Below are 21,299 nucleotides of genomic sequence, written 5' to 3'. Positions count from 1 at the left end.
GTTGGAAATAATACTGAGAGGGGGGATGAATCAATATTATCAAATCTATAACTTTTTCATTTCATACTCAGATTTATATACGCTACTTCAATGAAGGTAAATCACGTGTACACACAACTGTCTTTAAAGCAACCAACAGATATCCAACAAACTTATGATTTAGTTAATTCATCATATGTTGATCTTTAATCAGTGCATCATTACTTCATTAACCATGTAAACAGTAACCATGTGCAATAATATTAGAATAAACAATCACACATAAGAAACACACATGAACACCAAGATTTAAGGTGGAAACCCAATGTGGGACAAAAACCACCTATTGTTGTCTTCTTTTAATATAAGAAAAACTTGTTTACAATCTTGTACTGGTGAAGACTCATACCAGTACACAAGCACCCACCTGCATAAGGCTACAACTTTCACTCGTTCTCCAGCTTCTACTGGAAGGGAGCTACAACCCCCTATCTCTTGTACTAGCCGATCTGTTTACTAGTACGTAGGCGCCGACCTATAGAAGGCCCCAACCTTCACTCGTTTTCCAGCTTCTATTGGAAGGGAACTCCAACCCCCTGGCTCTTGTACTAGTCGATTCATTAACTAGTATGTAGGCGCTATCCTATAGAAGGCTCCAACCTTCACTCATTTTCCAGCTGCTAATAAAATGGAGCTCTAATCCCCTGGCTCTTGTAATGGCCGATATTTTTACCAGTACATAGGCGTCGACCTACAAAAGACTATGACCTTCTCTCTTCCTCCAGGGACCACGTTTCATAAATTTTCAGACTGGATACTCCTGGAATACAACACCACAATCTGAAGGCCACATTTCATCCAATTTTCATACTGGACCCATCAGTAACATTGAAGCTCAAAATCAATCACCATAGCAATACAACCATCAAATACATCTACATCAACCAATCATTGAAACTCAATCATCAATCTCTGAATCAATCACTGAAAACCCATCATCATTGAAGAAAATCACAACCAATTAATCTGAACATTTAAAACACTGTCACCAGAACACAAAACAGAACCCAGAACTCTACATCAACAACCAGAACCAACTACAACTTCAAACATCATATTTCATAATGTATATGCTACTTTGATGTGTTGAACCAGCGTGTATACGTGCTTTTACTAAAGCGAACCAACATACAGATCTGCAAATACTAACTTAAAACATCAAAACTATTCCAGACTTCAGTCATGCTTAGATCATAACATTTATAGTGTAAATCATGCATTAGTATTCAGATCTAGAATATCCATGATTAGACCACATAACGATACTTCATTTCAGGCCTTTTGATCCCGATCCATCATCCATCATCAACCACATAGGTGCATCCTTAGTTCAGATCAAGAAAAGCATTGGAAACCCATAACCTGCATATTTGATCTAACACTTCATAAGATATTCAATACTTGCACTACTTGGCCTAATGATATTCTCCTCCTTATATAGTTTTAGGCCTTTCTCAATACCTCGAACCAAAACCACCTAGGACCAATATCTTGGACCAATTCCTCAGACCAAATACCTAGGACCAAAACCTTAATTTTCCATCCCATACGCGCTTTTCATTATGTGAAAGTGCGTGTATACATATACATTCATTTTGTTCTATTAACCTGCGTGTATACGCTGCTTGGACAAAGTGAACTAATGTATAATTCTTAAACCACTCTCTTTCTTCAATCTCTGAAATCTGATCTGTAATCCTTTGTTGTTAACCTATTGCGCTGTAAACTGCAATCTGTGTGAGTTTCCATCAAGGACAACACCTGTATCATAATGGCATCAATTATTCTTTGTCAATTGTTGATACTGTTGTAGTTAGGGATAAAACCCTTGAAATTGCGACTTCTTGTCTCAATCCCAGGTTCGAACCATGATTTATTTAGGGCACCATGTAGATTTTACTGCCCTTCCCCAGTCACGACTTGAACATTATGTACCATGTATTAGGCTTCTGCATATAATCATGAACATGATGCATTATGCATGTTATGCCCAGAATTATGAATCGACAAGTTTGAACCATGATTGTGTATATTGTTCATGGCTCCAGCCTATGTACTTGGTCCTCTATAAGGCGACATTTTGAAGTGCATTTTTTAAAATTATTTCCCCTGAAATCTAAGCATTATATGGCTAAAATTTTCATTTTTACTATGATCCCAGTTGCAAGACGCCATTTTTTTTCCACGAAAGAAGTATTGAATTTTCTTGAGAGAGGAAAGCAGAATAAACGAGAGCCCAGAATGAACCCTAAAGGAGAATTTCGAGAACAGATTAAAGTTTTATCTGGAACAACATATCACTTTTGTTCAAATGCTTCAAATATTGGTATAATTTCTCTGAAGACAGAAAAACATTAGAAAAGAGGGCCTAGAATAAACCCTCAACGAGAACTTGGAGATGAAATTACAGATTTGTCTGGATCACTATTCAGAGTTTTATCAAAAGTGATTCAAATATTGGTGGAATTTCTCTGGATACAGAAAAACGGTGTAAACAAAGGCCTAAAATGAACCTTGGAGGAGAAGATGCAGATGGAACAAAAGGTTTGTACCACACAACATCCGAGTTTTATTCAAGTGCTTCAAATATTGATGGAATTTCACTGGATGCCACTACTCTTCCCTTTTTGTTATCGTCCTCTTCCTGTAGTATGTCGTTCTCCATAACTAGTAGTTCTAACCTACTGGTTCACAAAAAACAAACCTCTTGACTTCCTATACTTAACCAATGGTTACATTGCTTAAGTTAGATCGATATTATGTAGGAACTGAAGCTATGTTCGCAGACCTAGGTCATTTTTCAGTTCGTTCCATTCATGTATGGATATGGATCAATACATTGTAAACTAAATTTAAATTTACATTTAAATTTTAAGATTATGTATGTAAGTAGTCTGACATGTTGGTCTTGATCAGGTTGCCTTTACTAGAATAGCTTATCCTGATTTAATATGCACATATGTGGGCAAGCTGCAAATCAAAGAGTGTTTCCACAAGACTTGTCAAATACACTTTACAAATCTACTCCAAGTAGCTTCACTTATCCTTTAATTTGCTCTCTTTTATTTACAACTTATCCTTTAATATGTTATATTCTTTTCAAGTCTGAGGGCGAGCTTTTGTTGTTTCTATGGATAAATTTAAATTTTTAATAACTTTTCAAACTGAGCTCACCTTTTTTTAATGATAAATGACTCAAATTTTGTGACAGGGCTATATATTGGCCAATTTTTGTAGTTGAAATTGTTGCTTCTATTATAGCAAGCCAAGCCATGATCTCTGCAACTTTTGCTACCATAAAGCAGTCCATGTCCCTTGGATGTTTTCTACACTTAATCGTGATGCACACTTCATCAAAACATGAAGGCCAAGTGTATATTTTAAAAATCAACTACATTTTCATGTTGGCATGTGTCTTTGTCACCATTTCTTTCCAAGATACTACCAAGATCGGAAATGCCTATGGTACACATGTACGATTAGTGTTAAACTAAAATATATAACATAACCTTGCATTTAAATTTTATTTCATAGAAATTGATGTTAGTGTGCTTCTTGATAGGTGGGTGAATTAATGGGTTGGTAATTCAAAATGGTTAAAATGAATAGACACTTAGTGGATGTGTTTGGTGAATCATTTTATGTAGATGATGTATTTTTCTTTTATTTGTGCAATAATACTAATAACCATTAGTGTGTGCTTGCCTTGAACAATAAATTTGAGGAAATCTATGATGCTGATAAGTTTATCTACAGTTTCTGTGATGTGGTTAAAGTGGTAAGGCAATTTCCTAATGATAGAATAGCAAAAGGAACTATAGTAATTAAGATTCCACACAGGGTCATAGAAGAATATATAGCAGAAAAGGTGGATCTATTATTTAGCAGGACAAGTAGTATCATGCTCAGTATCTTCTACCCATCTATAGATATGAAAATAAAATAACGATAAAAAAACCCTAGGATTGAATCTATCTGTTGCTTTGGCACATATGGTGTTGTTGAGTTTCACCCTGATATTAGAAGGGCAGGAGATAAAATGCTAAAAAATTTACATGATGCAGGGGATGGATCACTAAGACACTTTATTTCTATAGATTTGAGAATGGATATTTTGCTTAAAAAGGGCCGTGAAAATGCTAGTGGCAGCATCAACTGAGGAACAAAAATACGTTTTTGAGCATAGGATATTGGCATCTTTTCGAGAAAAGTTGGGCTCCAAACAGATACTCCTCTTTATTTGACACAGTCCACATGGCATGAAAGCCTCAATTCTCTCAAAGATATATTTCCAAATGTATATACCAAGGTATGAAAACCATCCTGTGGCTGTCATGTTGCCGATCTGTCACTTATGCCCCTTGCCACTTCATCTTTTGTTTGTATCTTCAATCTGGTAGATGTAGGTATAATATTTATTTCACTACTTAACTATTAGACTCTCATACATAATTTGTTTCTAAATCAACCTTATGTTGTGATAGGAAAATAGTATGCCATCTGATGAAAAGGAACATTTTTTTCGTTCTGGAAAAATAGAATTTGAAAGAGCCCTTGATCTTTATATCTGCTCTCACAGTGATGTGTTTGTTCCTGCAATTTCGGGTATGTTCTATGCAAATGTTGTTGGATAGAGAATTGCAGCTGGAAGGATGCAAACACTTGTACCCACAACAAAATAATATTATGTTGTTATGTTGTCAGATTCGATATCACATTACATTATTGACAAAAGTCACTTATCCTATTCATGATTATGTTAAGATTTATGTGCCATTCAATTTTGAAATCCAACTGTAGCGAGAAAGTCCACAAAGGTTCCCCAGGCTAGATTTCTTTTATGGATAAGAAAATTGTAAGTTGCTTACCTAAGTTTCAGAATTTGTACTAGCAAAGAGTCCTATTAAATTATGAGAAAATCAACTTCCTACAAAATGAAAGCTTTGATGGGGGTGACCTAGAAACTATAACATTAGTTGTTATGTGATGTCTATAAAGTTCTTCTATGATGGGATTCCATAAATACATTCTTAAATTTCAATTTGTTCTATGGGAGATTTCATCTGCTAGAAAAAGATTGTTGGAATAACTTTAATATGATTGCACCTTTTAATTTAATGAGTACAAGATTTATTCACTTAACCAAAATTCTGGTATGTTGAAAGCTTTCAGATGGTTTATGTATAATTAGGTAGTGTTAAGTTGAATATCAAGCTTCATGCTAAGAAATTAAGCTAGCCATAAGCTCCATGAATTACTAGCTGTTATGAGAATAGTAATGACTTTCACTACTAACTGTCAAAAGATTAATAATTATTTATCCGTTGGAACAATTAACAATCAACATATCATAATTTCATAACACAACAAACTATAACTAGCAATTGCCCCAAAAGGTGCAAGGGAGGCCGATACGATTGTTAAATTAAAAAAGTTGTATTTCATTTCCATAATAAAAAAATAGTAATTAATAGGCGCAATTTCCTTTACTGGAATAGTCTATCCTGCTTTAATTTGCGCATATGTGGGCCAAGCTGCAAATCTCAGGGAGTTTCCCCAAGACTTGTCAGATACATTTTACAAATCTACTCCAAGTAACTTCACTTATCCTTTAATTTTCTCTGTTTTATTTACAACTTATCCTTTAATATGTTTTGTTCTTTTCAAGTCTAAGGGCGAGTTCTCTGTTGTTGCTATGGATAATTTTAAATTTTTAATAACTTTTCAAACTGAGCTCACCTTTTTTAATGATAAATGACTCAAGTTTTGTGACAGGGCTATATATTGGCCAATGTTTGTAGTTGCAATTGTTGCTTCTATTATAGCAAGCCAAGCCATGATCTCTGCAACTTTTGCTATCATAAAGCATTCCATGTCCCTTGGATGCTTTCCACGCGTAACCGTGGTGCACACTTCATCAAAACATGAAGGCCAAGTGTATATTCCAGAAATCAACTACATTCTCATGTTGGCATGCGTCTTTGTCACCATTTCTTTCCAAGATACTACCAAGATCGGCAATGCCTATGGTATGTATGTACGATTGGTGTTAAATTAAAATATATAACATAACCTTGCATTTAAATTTTATTTCACAAAAATTGATGTCAGTGTGCTTCTTGATAGGTGGGTTAATTAATGGGGTGGTAATTCAAAATGGTTAAAATGAATAGACACTTAGTGGATGTGTTTGGTGAATCAGAATGGTTAGGATGGAAATACAAGAAGGGAAGTCATATGTAGAAATATGTTTGTTACTCAAAATATAAGGGATTAAAAATGATTTATAGTATGAATATTTATTTATCTATATATCTATATTTTTTTTTTTAAAAGTCAAAAAATTAGCTGACATTTGAATCTTATATAAATTTATATATTAAAGTTTTGAATTGTATGTAAATTGGATGCAGGCATAGCCGTGGTTGGGGTTATGATTGTCACTTCATCTTTCCTCACACTGGTAATGCTTATGATATGGCAGACTCATCTATTGCTGGTCATTATCTTCGTCACTGTATTTGGAGCAATCAAATTCACATACTTCTGAGCAGTGTTGTACAAGTTCCCCCAAGGGGATACCTTGCATCAGCTTTTGCTGCATTGTTGTTATTTGTAATGTATGTGTGGCACTATGTCCATATAAAGAGATACGCCTATGAAGTAGAACACAAGGTGTCAACAAAATACATGTTAACCCTGGGTTCGAGTCTCGATGTCACCAAAGTTCCGGGGATTGGGCTTTTATACACAGAACTAGCACAAGGAGTTCCAACAATATTTGAACATTTCATGAGAAACCTCCCTGCTAGGCACTCTGTCCTTGTATTCGTCTGTGTCAAGTATCTTCCTGTGAATACAATTCCAGCTGAAGAACGATTTGTATTTCACAGAATTGGTCCAAAGGAACACAAAATCTATAGATGTGTAGCTAGGTATGGTTATCGGGACACTAGGACTGGGAATGTGGAATTTGAGAACCAGTTATTGGAATACTTGAGAGAATTTATACAGTTCGATTACATATTCACAAATGATATTAAAAAGCAATCTCAGCATGAAGGAAATAGTTCTAACTCTGGAGAAAGTATAGTCATATTGAGGCTACTTCTAAAAATGAAGTGATGAATACGTATGACTAAGCGTCCCTATGGTGGGAATAGGAAGTACTAAAAAGAAGAGGACTTTTTAAGCAGTCGAACGTAGGAAGAAATTAAAGCCAAGCGAATGTGAAAGGATGACGAAGAAAGGATAACAAACACGAGCGATCATGGGGAAGAAGGAATATTAGAGAGGCCATGTGTAATTAGCTTTTTAAAAACTAGGTGATATAAATGTTAGTTTTTAGTGTCTATAATATTCGGAGTTGTCTGAACCTTAACTCCCTTTACTAATGACCACCACCACGACCACCAATTTTGTCCATATCATCTTCAGTCACTTCAACATTGAGAAATGCATATTGCAAATAAAGATTGCTCAAACATGATAACATCAACGATGTATCAATACACTATTATGGTCCATCTCTTGTTAACTCGGACACTATTACTTATATTAATGAAACATTTCTTGCTAATTTATCTAGGTAGGGAGGATGCCCCTATCTCTCATCTCCCTATCTAGTACTTTGATCACATCTTCTTTCTTCTATGCTATTGGTTCCTATACTACCACCTTAAAGCGTTTCCTTTACAAAATCTAATACAATTGCTAATTTAAAAAAATTAAGAGCAATGATGACACACATTTGTTTCACACGAAATGATGCAATTATAATTATAGTTTATTTAAAAGTCTCTCTATGCACGCTTCTTTAATTTCAATTGCCAAGAAGTATTTACCATTGTCAAAGTCAATGCTGTATATTTTCGAATATATACATGTCTAGATATACACACGTCATGATAGGCATCCGTTTAGAATGGTGCATCTTATGACATATACAGTGGTTGTAGGTGATTCATCATTCACTTACTCCAATAACACGCCATGAAATGAATACGTGAGTTGTCCATCCCTAGGTGGCGGGCAAAACAGGGTCCAGCGGTAGAGCATCAGAAAGACGTGATGGGCGCACAGATGTAAGTTATTCTGTGGCCATGAGACATGGGATTTCTGTGACTGAACAACTCCACAAGTAATTCCCGGTACTCCCGCGGAATTATGGGCTCCAAAAATACGTTCGAGCTTTTGTGGGCTTTCCACTTTTATGTGAGGGGCGCCCAACTGATTCTGAAACCTTCTGTTGGTGGTTGTAGGTAAAACGAAGTGCCCTGCAGTTTCTGGCAACTTTCATGTTTTGCGGGGAACGAATATTCACTACCATATCCGGTCCAGGGGAAGCTTTAATATAAAATATACTCCATCATGTATCAACTGGTCTTTTAAACTGTAAAATATTTATTTCTAACCTAAAGTGGTTTGTAAAATTCAGCGCACATTAAAGAGTAGGAAACTATAATCGAGAGGCGTAATTGCCATCACAATTATCATTGTCTGTCCAGGAAAATCAATTTGCATTAGGAATCGGGACAAGTGATGTGTATGTTACTTTATTTTTCACCACTTGGAGTTTCTTGATTTGTTTTCGAATAAATTTTGTGGATTTTTAAAAGAAATGGATGAAGTATTGACTTAAATTTTGCGAAATGGCACCAAGCTAGACGATTTAGACGTTTAAGCCATTGTTAATTTTGGGCAAAGGCTAACCAGCCTGTTATAGGGCATTAAATGCCCGGGTACATGCATGCTCTATAACAAAATATAACGCGCTCATTGTGGCTACATAAATTAAAAATAAGAACAATATGTTATTTTGTTATAGAGCATGCATATAACCGAGCATTTAATACCCTATGACAGACTGGTTAGCCTTGCCTTAATTTTGTAATGTCACATCCGTGTCCAACGAAATAGCGGTGAAGTGTTTAACCCGACACGTGATGTGACGTGTAAATGGTTTAGCAGTAGTCTTTATTAATATGATTGATTAAAATATTGACATCCAATCATGTCACAAAGCCTTATCCCAATATTTAAATAGGATAAATGGCAGACAGCAGGAGTCATGCCAACCGGCTCCGCCATTCATTAACTTGCCTTCCCATACGCCAGACTATACCTGCTATATAACTATATAGATTTCCTGTGAATTGCTATTCATAGCTACATATAGTCAATCCCCCTCTCGGCTCCTGTCGTATTTGTTGTCATATCCATCTCAGCAGTTATAACAGGAAGAGCAGTTCTTCTCTGCAGCCGAACTATCATCGCCGTTGTATTTCGTTATCGAATCTCCAGGCGGTGTTTCAATCATGTTTGATATACACAGAAAGCGCGGCGGAGAGTTGGAGGCTCCGCCGAACTCCACCGAGGTACGGGAGTCCAAACGCTTCAAAGGCGAAGAAACGGACTTGTCTTCTGAGTGCTCGCAATTAGACAGATTTACCGTAGCAGAAGAAGAAACAGCGGCTTCCAGTGAGGATCGTGTAAGTGGGGTCATGAGAAGCCTGGAGGAAGATATGAGCGCGACATGTTCCACTCTCTACGCCCCCATCACGGTGGATAATTCATGGGCCTTCGACATTTCTTGCGACTGTGAAGCCCAAACTCTAGTTTCGGAGTCAGGTATTGATCTGTCTTACCTCCTAGAGGCTTCAGACGAGGATCTTGGTATCCCCGTTCTGGACTTGAAGTACGATCAGGTCTGTCAATTTCGTTGGGAAACCTCGCCCGCTCAGGGTTTGTCAGAGAACCCTGATCTCAAATACGTAAGTCAAAATTGGAGTTTCGAAGACGAGGTTGAAAACGATCACCATTGTGTATTGTACGAATATACCTGGGATTACGGCCAAGTGGTGGATTATATGAACAGAGATTTTATCAGCCAAGAAATGTTTTTTGAAGAAGATTTTTCTGCGGCATGGATGTTGGAAACTACCGATTGCACGTAATCAACTGGACGTTCAAATCTTTGGAATCAGGGCCATGCCTACAGCACAATTTCCAGAATTGTTGCATAATTGTATGATATATTGATTGCAGAACAGATCTTAAGCCACCTTTGATTGATCAAGATGGCCATAAGGAAAAATATGTAGTTATGATATCATTGATCTACAATATTACGATTGTATTTTTAACACTTTGATATGAGCGAATATGAAATTCATTGAATAGCATTATATGAACAGAGATTTTATCAGCCAAGAAATGTTTTTTGAAGAAGATTTTTCTGCGGCATGGATGTTGGAAACTACCGATTGCACGTAATCAACTGGACGTTCAAATCTTTGGAATCAGGGCCATGCCTACAGCACAATTTCCAGAATTGTTGCATAATTGTATGATATATTGATTGCAGAACAGATCTTAAGCCACCTTTGATTGATCAAGATGGCCATAAGGAAAAATATGTAGTTATGATATCATTGATCTACAATATTACGATTGTATTTTTAACACTTTGATATGAGCGAATATGAAATTCATTGAATAGCATTGAATGCCCACTGGTTCGTAGAGATAAATTTTCCTCACTCTGGTTTTGTATCGTAAAAGGTTATGGTAGAATTGTACATCGGAAATTTACGACGTGGGAAAGTATGATATGACTCACCCTTTAGTACCAAAATTTTATACGGCCTGTCATTATATTAAGTAAAGTTAACTAAATCTTAAAATATATTAAATTTTTAAAAGTTATTTGTATAATTGCAATTTTATGATCAATAATTTTGGTAATCAATGTCATTGAAAGTACGATTTAGATTTTAACGACTTACATCAAACGAATGGCAACATGTTCCACATAATTTCTATATACCTTGAAGGAAATGGAATCACAAAAATTATCGATATAGATTGTTTAAAGAGAAACTATGAATAAGAACAAATTTAGATGAGCTACTATGCACTCCACTCAACATGAGATTAATGTGATCTCTTAAACTATTTCAACTTGTTTATATTCTTATATTATAATAAGGTTCTGGACTTCTCTATATAATAATATAGGCAAAGTTATGGTTGTAAATATTAATGGTAAATTTGTTTTAAATCATACTGCACTCTTTTTATTGTTGTTCAAAACCATCTTACTATCTAGTCTATTGGAAGGCTAATTTATGGTCAAAGTATCTCACATTTCTATTAGTTTTAACAATATTTTATTGACATTGTTTTAATCTTTTTTATAGGAATGTCAAGCCATAAAGGAGGCAACTTTGAATCCAACAATAGAACTGTGTTAAGGGAACTCATATTCAATGGTGAGGAATACCATAGGATACACATAAAATGGGTTGAGGATCCAACCTCTATGCCCTTTAATCTACGACTCCTTTAGGAGCATTAATCTCCTAAAATTGAACCTCCAAGCCACTCATCCATATGCAAAAACTATGGTTGGCATCCTACCTCTCTTAATTCTCTCTGTTTGAAAAAATGCAACAGTGAATAAAGAGGGCAGGAGAAGGATGGTTGTTCTTTTATCTTGAATTTCATGATGTGATGTGTGTTAACTTAGCAAAATACTCTTTTTTTTGGGAGGGGAGGGGCGAGCGGGGAGAGTGGTCATGTGGAGGTTACAAGTAAGCCCCCCCCCCCCCTTCTTTTTACAAGTCTCCCTTTCACCTGAATGGACCCTTTATTCAGCTTGATATTTAATTCCTTTAATGGTTTCAATATACATGGACAAATATGGATTCAAACTCTTCTCCCAACATGAGGACTTATTAATAGAGTCTGGAGATTTCAAGGTTAGGAAGAAATTCATGAAGGAATGTCACCCTTACAATTACCAAGTAATTTCAAATCACCATGGCACCATGAAATCCTTCATTTTTTATTGGGTAGTTGGCCCTGTCTGAATGACTGGTTTCATCCACTATGTTGGCATTGATGCCAATCTAGCATTAATGAGCATGATATGCCAAGCTCAAGGGGAGTCCTATGGTTGCTACAGTCCTTGGTAGAGAACCATCATAGTAGCAACATGAAGAAAGAAGCTAAAATACTGTACCTATGATGGTTAGGGAGTCCCAAGATTTGGAGGAGATTCTGGCTCAAGAGATCATCTCAGATGCTCATGGATGTGGCATAGTTGGATAGTGCTCAGAAAGAGATTTCCAGTGTTACATTGAAGTCCACAACAACCTCTTGGATTGAAATTTATTGCCATTCAAAGTCAGGACCCTCAAAGTCAAAAGGGTAGAGCTAAAAGTGTTTGGAGTACCCTTTGGAGCAAGTTTAATGTTGGTGGAATTATGAAACATGGTGGAACAGTTAGCAGAGGTGATTGTTTAAACAACGGGAAAGATTGTGAATAGATTTGCTGCCACGCATTCACACCAAGGCATCAATGTAATTGTGATAGGATTTTTCGCTTCACAGATAAAGTGTAGAGGGGTGGCACAAAGTTGTCTAACCAAGCTATTGATCTCAAGATTTACAACAAAGGTTGGTTCTGACACCCCCATCCCTAAAACCATAAACCGTGCAAAGGGGTGGCAGAATGGGTTGTTTTCTCAGCAAAAACCATAAACAGTTTTTCTCTAAGAGTCAAGCGGGTGTGAGCATGATGTCTTCCCAGTGGGGTGACCCCAAAAGGTTTAAAGGGATGTAGAGGTGAAGGCCTGGGATGGAAGCGTCATGAAACGTGGCAGCAACGCAGTACTAGAGAGAGGTACAGAGTAAAATCTTGAATCCAATGGTTTTTCCTTTGAAATTCTAACAAAGGGATTCGGCAATAAAAACGGCTAGGACCCCCTATGTCTGTGTACCTAGGACTGCATGGACAAATGAGAATGGGACAGATGGCACAATGTGGTTGGCTTGTAGTGATGTGTTGACAGTAACAGTGGCAAGTGATGTCAGCATGGCGTCGGTACGAGGGACACGTGGCATGCAAATTCAACATTTTTTGGTACCTAAGTCGGACAAATATGTGTGACATGTGGACTAATCTTGTAGAACCATGTGGCAATAATAATGTAAGCATGAAATCATCCCTAAGGCTGCATCTTAGTTGGTTATAAAGGAACAAAGGCAAAAGTTATGGACTGACTAATCATTGGGCTCACGTGGGATATAATTGAGCTTGACTTGTAGTTGATTGGTCCATGAGTGCAACAGTGGTCCCATTGGGACACGTCAACCCTGAGGCTTTATCCCAGAGGTTTAGAAGTGTGCACAGGAGAAAGTAGCGGGCTGACTTGGCATCGGGCTAACGTGGTAGAGCACAGGACTAGGTGGACCCATGGGACACGACATCATTGAGGCTTGATCTCGGAAGAAATAAAAGGGGGCAAGGGAGAAAGTGACAAGATGACGATGTTGGGACACATTGAAACGTACGGGCAGAACCACATGCCAAAGAGAGAAGTGGAAGGGTGGCCCCATTAAACACGTAAGCTCACAAGGCAGACCCTGCTAGTTTTTAAATGTGTAATAAAAATAACATAGGGATAAAGGTGTCGAGGGCCAATGTTTAGCACCAGGACTTGGTTCTATGGGCGTCATATGACCAAGGGCATGGGGGAAGATAAGCCCTCTAGGATTGAATCTAAAATGGTGCACATAAAAGTTAAAGGTTGTGGTTATGGCACTTGGTCTTATGGGCCAAAAGGACCACAAATTGCAGAGTTAAATTAAAAGGCTTGGTTCAAGAAGATTTTTCCATCCCTAGTATTCCTTGTACGACATGAAGAATTAAATGAAAGGAATGCTCAAGTGCCCATTCCTTGAATTAATAGAGTTGCAGTGATCGAGAAGTTGTACAGAGAAGAGTGATAATGTTGCCCATACTCATTTCGACTAACAACTAATTCTCAATATGGAAGAACACTTTGAAAGTCAATCGCATAATTAATTCAACTAGAGAGGCTAAGTATTCATATGTGTCAGTAGAATGGAGACCATACATGTGTTAGAGGTTGAGTGAACTAGTCCCATATGTAGGATCTTTTTTAAGACTAGTGTGCCACAATATGCACTCAATGTGGTGGTTGATAAGCTGATAATGAGTGTTGTGGATTGTGTCTGTGGTAAATAAAAAGGCTCAGAAAACATTGAGTCTAGTGTGAAGCAATATTCTGCGCAAAGTGAAGAGTGTGAGGGGTTATAATTAACAAAGTGTGAGCATAAGGGTGAGTGTGATTGAGAGACGATAGTTATATGGAGAAATTGAGGGTCGAGTCCATAACTGATTGAGCAGTGAGGTGTGTAGTGCAAAGAAGGATTGTAGAGAAGTGAGGAAGTTGTTTTGTGGAATAGTTGACCAGGTTTTATATTTATGTGCATTTATATAGGCCTCTCTTTTCACAATCTAAAAATTGTATGAAAAGTAGTACAGTTTGTTGGGTGTGGAACCTGATTATCTTCCTGATTCAGATGTCTTTGTTTCAGCTAGATGTATACGCCAAGAAGACTATACACCCCCCAACACAGGGGGGTGTGAGGGGGGCTTGTACCCCCAACGGAGGTCCGGGGGGGACCATACCCCCAGATGGGGGATTCGAGGGCCAGCCGAGGTTCGGGGGAAGTGCCCCAAAAGCTAAAAATAGATGACAAATTTCCTTGTAAAATATTGTAATTTCGTAATCAATATGGTCTGTTCAATAGGTAGATGATCTAATGGTAGAAGTTATGTTAACTCAAGATTTTTTCCCTAGAAGGAAACCCTCAGTTTTTATGAGGGATTTGTATTGTGACTGTGTATTATTATTCTGAGCGAGAAACGAAGAGGGGACTGTGTGAGAGAAAAGAGGAAATTACAACGGATCTGTCGTAGGTTGTATCTCTTCATTTTGATATATAATATAAAAGGAAGGACTGACTGTCTCTCCGTGGATGGAGCCCAAATTGGGTGAACCACGTATATCTGTGTCTCTCTTATTTTATGTGTTTATGTTTCTACAATATTTTATGTGTTCCATTACTATGTAATATATAATTTTCTAATACACGGCTAGGAAAGGTGGTGGCATGCATTCATAAGAGGTTGGTGCCTCTTGGAAAGTAGTGGCTTGCTAGCTTAAAGGGGTTGGGGCCTCTTGTGATTCAATGCTCACAAACAACTTGATGTAATTAAGTAGTAGCTTAAAATACATCATAAAAGAAAATAGATTGGTAGGATTTCCCCTTTCGTTTTCCACATAAAATTATTTGTGTCAATATGTGCATGTTGCTCAATTAATGGAGTGCTTGTTCATGTGAATGGTTTACATTCCTATCTATGTTTTGTATTGAGAATGCTCACATAAGTAATTGCCAAGAGTGAAAGGAAATTAAGAATTGAGCTTAAATTTTAAAAAACCTCACTAATTAGGTAATTCCTTTTTCCAAAAATTGGTATTAGAGCCATGTTCCTTCAAGAATAGTTTAACCACTAGAAGGTAGATCTTTAAGGAACCATGTCTATACAAGAGAGTTAGGATGCTTACTCAAGTAAGACACGAGCCTTTGATGGGAAAAATTATCCTTTTTCGAAATTTAGGATGGAAGCCTATCTCATGTCCCCAAGGGCATATGTTTGGAGCTATGTGTTGGTAGGTTATGTTATCCTCGTAGTCCATCCTACAGATGCAGATGGTAAAAAGGTGTACGAAAATAATTCAAAGGCCAAAAATTCCATTATATTTGGTCTTAGTCAATCTAAACTTGTAAAGGTTATGCACTGTAAGTCTGTTAAGGAAGTATGGGACAAACGCAATCAAATTCATGAAAGAGATGAGAAAGTTAAGTAAGAAAAACTTCAAACTTTTAGAACGAGGTTTGACAAATTAAGAATGAATGAAGAAGAAATTATAGTAGAGTTTTTCCTCAAAGTTGATGAAGTAACCAATATGATCATAGGACTTGGTGAAGTTATCAAAGAAGTTGTAATTGTTCAGAAGGTCGTGAGATTGCTACCTATGATATTTAATAACAAAATAGTAGACAGTGAGGGGATGATTGATTTGAAAAGTCTTACAGTCAACCAGCTACTTTGTACTCTCACAACCTATGAGATTAGTGTAGGTAAAGAGAAGACCGAACCAAAGTAGGCAGCTTTCAAGATTTTTGAGAAGGCTAAGGAGCACAAGGATTACCAATAATATTCCATCTATGAGACTGATCAGGAGCTGGCTCATTATTCCAATAAAGTAAAGCATGTATCAGGGAAGTAAAAAGGAAATTTGCCATTCAAATGCTTTGATTATGGAAGAATTGGACATTTTTTCATCCAGGTGCCCTTACAAAGAAAATATAGAAATGAAAAACATCAAAGTCCCAAAGAAAAAGTTCATAAATATCAAAAGAAGAAATTCTTCAAGAAGAAGAGGCTCTACTTCAAAGAGGATAACTCTGCACCAGAATCAGATAGCGATGATTCTTCATAAGGTGTGTAAATTGAATGTTCATTTATGTCACTTGAAGTTGAATCCAAGAGACAAAATTTCACATACTTTTAAGAAAAAGAAGAAGAAGGAGTAGTGGATCTTGAATGGGAGCTCATTAGTGCCCTTGATGAGTTAAAGAAGGCTAGAAAAAGGAATAAGCAACTAAAAGAGTAGTTGTTGTGATCTGAAAAAGGTATGTATAACTCAAAGAATGAGGAATTTGTTTATCAAAGAGAAAAACTTGAAGAACCCATTAAAATTAAAGACGGATTGGCTTTCCAATTAGGAGAAAAATAAAAAACATGTGTGAAGCTAGAAGAGGAGAATGGACTATTAAAGCAAGAGATGATCAAGAAAAAGGAGGAAATGATCTCTGAAATAGGTGAATGATAGATTGTGTTCCTTAAATTCAAGTTAGAGGAAGAAAAATGGATGGAAGGAGTTCTTAATGATTTGATCCTTGAATGGGAAGAGAATTGTCAGAGTCTAGAGGCAGAAATTGTCTCCTTGAGAGAAAATCTTGAGAGATTAGAGACCGAGAAGGAATTGGATAAAAGGTTTGTTGAAGGGACAAGAAAGTTAAACCATATTTTGAGTAGTCAAAGGTGTTCATAAAACAAGATAGGATTGGGATATTTTGGATCACAAGATCCTTCTATGAGAAATATGAGCTCCAGGCACACAGGATTTGGAGAACCCTAGGGATATGTGAAGGTGCTTAAAGGAAAATTCAATGAAGAAAAAAAAAATAAAGTAGAGAGGCACCTAACATTGGAAAAATAATTCTAACTACTCAAAGGACTCACACCAGAGAAAAATGAATCAATCAATAAGACAATAAAGGTACCTACAATCAAATCAAACTCATAAAATATCCAATTTCAGGTAATCAAATTAATTTTATGGTCATTTCTATAAATACCATAACTTTGGACATAAATTTATTAATTGCAGAAGAATCGAAGAAGAAAGAGATAAAAATTTAAGACACAAAAATTATCAGAATTTTTGTTCTCATAACTCACTTCCCAGGAAAACGAACGCTTTTTCCCCCCTGTTGGATGAAGTTGAATGATTCAAATGTAATAATTTTGGGCACAAGGCTAGAGAATGCAAAAGAAGGTTTGAGTTTGCTTCTAAACCTCATTTGTTTGGCATTCAACCTTTCCAAAAGACAAAAAGTGTTGGAAATATAAGATTGAGAAAACAATGGAGTGTGGACTTGCCCTATCTGCAGATGATCAATAAAATAGATGGTATTTGGATAAAGCAAATTCTTGTCTATGAAGGAAAAGGACAAAGGGAGCAATGTCACTTTTGGAAATAATGCTCTAGCTAGGATTAAGGGAAAGGGCATAGTGAGTCTTGATGAAAACACTGAGGCTCAGAATGTGTTATATGTGGAAGGAATCAAGAATAACTTTCCTAGTGTGAGCCAAATGTGTGATAATGGCTACACTGTGACCTTTCAGACTAAAGACTGTGAGATTCGAAAAGAAGAAAATGGTAATCTAGTGGGAAATGCAGTAAGGACTCACAATAATGTATATGTGTTTGATGACTCTAGAATGAGATGATACCTCGGTAAAACAAGTCAAACTTGGTTGTGGAATATAAGTATTGGTCATATAAATTTTGGTAGCTTGATAAAAATCAGTGGGAAATTTGTTTTTAGGGGATTTCCAAAATTGTCAAAGTTTGATAACTCAATTTGCAAATCCTGTCAGTTTGGTAAGCAGACAAGGACTTAGTTCAAGGAAAAGGATTTATCACCCTCTAAACCTCTAGAGATGTTTCACACCGATATATGTGGCCTAATAAGGACAAAGAGTCAAAGAGGAGAAAGGTACTTTACTCTATTCATTAATGCTTTTACAAGAGCCACTTGAGTAATGTTATTAAAAGAAAAATCAGAGGCTCTAAAAAGTTATTCAAAGCGCAGGTAGAAAATGAGAAATATCTAAAGATAAAATGCTTGAGATCAGACAAAGGTGGATAATTCACTTCAAGACAGTTTGAAGAGTATTTTGATGAGCATAGCATAAGGAGGTAGTACTCAGTGATTATAACTCCACAACAAAATGAAGTAGTGAAGAGAAAGAACATGACAATCCAAGAGATGGCCAAAGCTATGATTGATGAGGCAGATGCACCATAAACCTTTTGGGGAGAAGCAACATAAGCATCAGTGTATTTAGCAAACATAACACAACTAAGGCCTAATAGTAATAAGACTCCATAGGAGTGATAGAAAGGGAGAATAACATCAGTGAAACACTTCAAGATGTTTGGGAGTAAATTCTTTATTAAAATAAATAATAAAAATCTTAGAAAATTTGACTCTCGAGCTGATGAAGGTATATTTTCTGCATACTTAGTCAAAAGAAAAGGCTAGAAATGTTTTAAAAAGAGAAAAAAATGGGTTTAAGATTGCATTGACATTGTAGTGGATGAAATACTACCATGACCAGGTCCATCCAAAGAAAATGTAAGCTCAGATGGAGAAGGAAGTTCACCCACCATATTCTCAGACCAAGATGAGGTAGAGGAAGATGATGAAGATGAGGTAATGAGTGCAACACCAAGGCCCAAAATCCCTTCAAGCTATGTGCAGAAACAACATCCTGAAATTCAAATTATTGGTGATCAAAGACTTGGTGTTCAAACCAAAAGGAGACTCCTTGGAAGCTCAAGCTACACAAATCTTTCTTTTTTGTCTCAAATTGAGCCTAAGAATATCAATTAGGCAAGTGAAGATAAGTCACAGGTGAAGGCAATGAATGAAGAATTGGATCAAATTGAAAAGAATGACACTTGGGAGATTATTCCAAGACGCAAAAAGAAAAACATTATACGCACTGCAAATAGAAATATGTTTATAAAATCTAAAGATGATCACTTGTTGATAGTGGTGGTTTATGTAGATGACATAATCTTTGGCAGCGACTTGGAGCAGTTGGGGCACCAATTTGCAAATTGTACAGAGAAAGAATATGAGATGTCGATGATAAGAGAACTATCCTTCTTTATGGGCCTGTAGATTCCTCAATGAAAGGATGGCATCTTCATCTCTGATCAGGTGATCAAATTTATGCTCAAAAATGAAAGTGCCCAGAACTTATTGAAACTAGTGCCAAACCAAAGTGACCTTCATTCTGAATCCAACGACATTTGTTTCCCTGAATCTGACACCAGGAGCTCAAGTTATCATCCGTTGACCGTTCTCCCAAACATGTAAAAAATATTACAAGTGATAGGCTGATTGTGCATTTTTGGGCTAGTGGCAAGCTGCCACTTGGCCTCTCCAAATTGGTCAAAAAAATATTGGAATTTCATGGGTTCACATTTTTTATTATATTGGTGGCTGACTATGTATTTGGGTGGACCAATGGGGGAGAGCCATGTGGGTGAATTGTTGACTGCCACATGGCCTCCTGTTGGTGTGTTAAAAGTTTGTATGGTGGCTGAAGCGATCCATAAGATTCAAACCACGAACCAAGCACCAAGAAAAAACAAGTTCTACCATCGCACTACACCTATGTTCCTTACCCCATATGGTCTCAACCTTAATTTAAATGATAGGACAAATGGTTTTGGAGTTGGGGCTAGGCCTAAGCCCTGGCCCTAGTCCCCTTACCCTCAAAACCAAGGGGTGGGACCATGGGTCGGGGCTTAGCCCTAGACCCATGGTCACAAGCCTACACCGTGAACTCACAATGCAACCGTTGGTGGATAATGGAGGGGGCCAGCCCCAAGTCACTTGACCCTTCATATAACCACAACCAGGGAGCGAAGGGGGCAAGCCCGATGAACACAACATTGGGGTTAGCCCCGGGTCACATAGACCCTCACATGACCACCACCTTTGACATTTGGTGTGCGCGTAATTTTCTACACCAAGCTTAGTCACATGCACCACCAATGTGCTTAGGTGCCAAGCCAGTTGGGGTCCCGACCAATGGGGGAGGGAAGTTAGCCCCATCCCCTGGGCACGTGGCCCCCATACGACCAAATTTTTCAGAATTCGGGGGTTAATGGATATTTTAACTGTCTGATAATTTCACCCATTGGGTGGGATTGTAGGCCATATTTTCACGCCAGTTCCAGGTTTGGGCGCTCAAGCCAGGTTTAGGTCGAATTGTAGGATGGTTAACAAAAACGTTCATGAGAGAGCTTGGAGGCTCATAATATTTTGATTTTTTATCCAAATTAAGCTCAGAAAGAGGCTGCTTAGGGGTTTTTGGATGTTCTGAATCCATTGGTAACCTCTAATTTCTTATTTTAGCACATCTATAGGGTCTTTTTGTAGGTTTTTGATTAAACGTGTATGGATCAGTCAGGGTTTGGAAGAAGTTATGGGAAGGTTTTGGGCATGAAGAAGAACTTATAGGTGTATTCACACTTCTAGAAAGCTACTACAACACCTGTAACTAATAGGGTTCAGTCGAGGCTCAACTTCTCTTATAATGAAGTTTTGATTATATGTTTCAATGTGGAATTGAAGCATGCACATGATGTTTTTAACTCATTTCATTTGAATTATGTCATCTTTGAAGGAGATGTTTTGATTTTCTATTGTTGTGAGAGTTCTTTGTAGGAGAACATTACCTTGTAGGGGTAATAGCCACTTATTTACCTGCAACAAATGTTTATGTACTTCATTGATACTGAATATATGAGTGGTCTAGTCATGTTGACAGGCCCAGAGATGTAGCCCAGGAGGGGTGAACTCCATCAACAAACCTTTGTCTTGCTCTTCTTTATGCCTTCATGGATTATGTGTGTTATGTTCATTATGTTCAGTTACATATGAAGACTAATTCATGTTTGAAGAGACATTGAATAAACTTGTTGTTTCAAGACCCATTTTTAACC

At 37.1% G+C, this 21,299-nt stretch overlaps 2 pseudogenes; both read left to right on the top strand.

Moving 5' to 3' along the window:
- Positions 1-2,767: 2,767 nt before the first annotated feature.
- LOC149171617 (potassium transporter 5-like) lies at positions 2,768-7,164 on the top strand (annotated as a pseudogene).
- Positions 3,496-4,793, top strand: LOC149171618 (protein MANNAN SYNTHESIS-RELATED 1 pseudogene; annotated as a pseudogene).
- Positions 7,165-21,299: the final 14,135 nt, after the last annotated feature.

The sequence above is a fragment of the Pinus tabuliformis genome, chromosome 4_2 (assembly GCF_031772625.1).
Source record: "Pinus tabuliformis cultivar Carrire ecotype Pingquan chromosome 4_2, CPIR1, whole genome shotgun sequence".
NCBI classification, from domain to species: Eukaryota; Viridiplantae; Streptophyta; class Pinopsida; order Pinales; family Pinaceae; genus Pinus; species Pinus tabuliformis.
This window is presented reverse-complemented; position numbering and strand designations above follow the sequence as displayed.